Genomic DNA, 2,715 nt, shown 5'->3' with positions numbered 1-2,715 from the left:
TGCAATCTGTTTACATGTGATGCTGAAATGAAAAGGTTATTATTAGCTTGGAAGTAAGCAATGCCAACTATAGAGTGTTTTCTTTTACTTGGATATTATAAGTTAAGATGATGAGAAAGACTTGCTGTGGGAGCACAGAATTTTCCGTCTTTCTGCCATCCTGAGTTTATTCTCAGCTTGTTCATTATTCTTGCAGGATTTCTAGAGAGGGAGGAACATTTTGAGTTTGTGGGCTTCAAGAGTTTGATTCCAATTATAGGTCAGTTTGGAGTCTCTTGTGTCAAGGCATCAGGTGCCTCAATAAATGAGTCTGTGGTCATGAATCAGTAGACTAGCAAACAGAAAGACAAGAGCATGTCTTTATCTACTTCCTTGAGCTTGAAGAGAGGGGCTGTCCTATTCCCCTTTATATCTCCAGGGCTTAGTGAGAATGGAATAAGTACATTTTGAAATACAAAGACTGATATTTCTTTGCTTATACCTGAAAGTGGAATTAATTCCAGATGGATAAGTAAAAATTTAAATATCAAAACAAAACAGAAAAGTGCTGGAGTAAAATATTGGTGAGTATTTGTTTAAATTTGAAGTAACATCATAGGCAGAAACCACATGTAAAATTTCGATAGTTTTCATCAGTTAAAAATAAACAATTTTTGTATAAAAAGTCCAATATGAAGTTTAAAAGGAGACTCTAACTTGAGAATGAGATTTGGAATTGCACAGCACAGGTAAATCCTCATTATCAAGAATTCTTAAAAATCAGTAAAAGGTAATGATTATTCATCCCAATAGAAAAAGAATGAAATAAGGACCAACAGGCAATTCACTAAGGAGGAAGTATAAGTGCTTAATAAATATGAAAACATGTTAAATATTATCAGTAAGAAAACTTGCATATTGGAGAACAACGATGAAGTACTATTTGTAACTATTTAACTGGCATAGATTTTGAGAACATGGTAATACTCGGCAGGAGCATCACTCTCATGCACTACAAGTAGGACTCTGTATGGGTAAGAACATTTTACATTATGTATACAGTCTCATAAAATTCCTCCTGGTATTGATTTATAGCTTTATTCCATTGTGTTCTGAGAAAATACTTGATGTAATATTGGTTTTTAAAAATTCGTTGAGACTTGTTTTGTGGCCTATAACAAGTGGTCTATCTTGGAGAACGTTCAATGTGCCAATAAAAAGAATATATACTCTGCAGTCATTGGATAGAATGTTCTGTATATGTCTTGTAAGTTCATTTGGTCTGAATTACAGTTTAATTCCAACATTTCTTTATTAATTTTTTGTCTAGATGATCTGTCTAACGTTGAAAGTAGGCTGTTAAAATCCCCCACTATGATTGTATTGCAGTCTATCTAGTGCTTTAAATATATTAATATTTGTTTTATAAATCTGGGTATTCTAGTGTTGGATGCATATATATTAAAAATTGTTTTATTCTTTTTCTGGATTGATCCCTTTATCATTATAGTACTTTCTTTGTCTTTTTCTACTGTTTTTGACTTAAAGTTGGTTTTATCTGATACAAATATAGCTACTCTTGCTCACCTTTGGTATTCATTTGCATGGAATATCTTTTTCTGTTTCTTTACTTTCAGTCTATATGTATCTTTACTGATAAAATAAGTTTCTTGTAAGCAGCATATAGCTAAATCTTGTTTTTAAAAAATTTATCCAACCACGTTTTATATATATTCAGTGGCTAATTTAATCTATTTACATTCAAGATTATTATTGACATATGAGACTGTGTTTTGTTACATTTTTAATTGTTTACTGGTTGTTTCATATATTCTTTGTTTCTCTCCTTTCTCTTGTTTATAACTGTGGTTTGGTGGATTTCTGTAGTGTTATCATTTGAATCAATTCTCTTCTTCCTTTGTGTGATTGCTTCACCAGAGTGTTACATTTTCATGTGTTTTCATGATAGTAAATGTCATCCTTTTGCTTCTAGGCTTAGGTCTCTTTTGAACATTTCTTGTCGGGAAGATCTAGTGGTAGTGAATTTCCTTAAGATGTGTCTATCTTGAAAGACTATTTCTTCTGCATTTATGAAGGATAATTTTGCTGAATGTAGTATTCTTGGCTGATGGTTTATTCTTTCAGCACTTTGAATATATTATCTCATTCTCTTCAGGCTTATAAGGTTTCTGCTGAGAAATCTGCTATTAATCAGAATGGAATTTCCTTTGTAGGTGACTAGACACTTTTCTCTTGCTGTTTTTAGGATTCACTCTTTATCTTTGACCTTAGAGAGTCTGACTACAATGTGCTGTAGAGAAGATCTTTTGGCATTTTATCTGCGTGGGGATTGCTGAGCCTCCTGTATGGAAAAGTCTAAATCTCTTGCTAGACTTGGGAAATTTTTATCAAATAATTTGTTAAATAAATGTTCTAATCTTTTCATTTTCTCTTTGACCACAGCAATACTGATAATTCAAATATTTGGTTGCATTATGTTGTCCCAAATGTCACAAATGCTTTGCTCATTCTTTTTTTTTTCTAAAAATTTGTCTAAATTGTGTTTTTCAAAAAAGCTGTCTTCAAGTTCTTTCTTAGCTTGATTTTATGTATTGTTGAAGCCTTTACATTTATTTTGCACTTCCCTCAATGAATTATCCAGTGCCAGAATTTCTACCTGGTTGTTTTAAAAAATCTCTCTCTCTCTCTTTTTTGAGATGGAGTCTCATTCTGTTG

Source organism: Mandrillus leucophaeus, unplaced genomic scaffold, assembly GCF_000951045.1.
Source record: "Mandrillus leucophaeus isolate KB7577 unplaced genomic scaffold, Mleu.le_1.0 Scaffold817, whole genome shotgun sequence".
NCBI classification, from domain to species: domain Eukaryota; kingdom Metazoa; phylum Chordata; class Mammalia; order Primates; family Cercopithecidae; genus Mandrillus; species Mandrillus leucophaeus.
Note: the sequence above shows the minus strand (reverse complement) of the source record.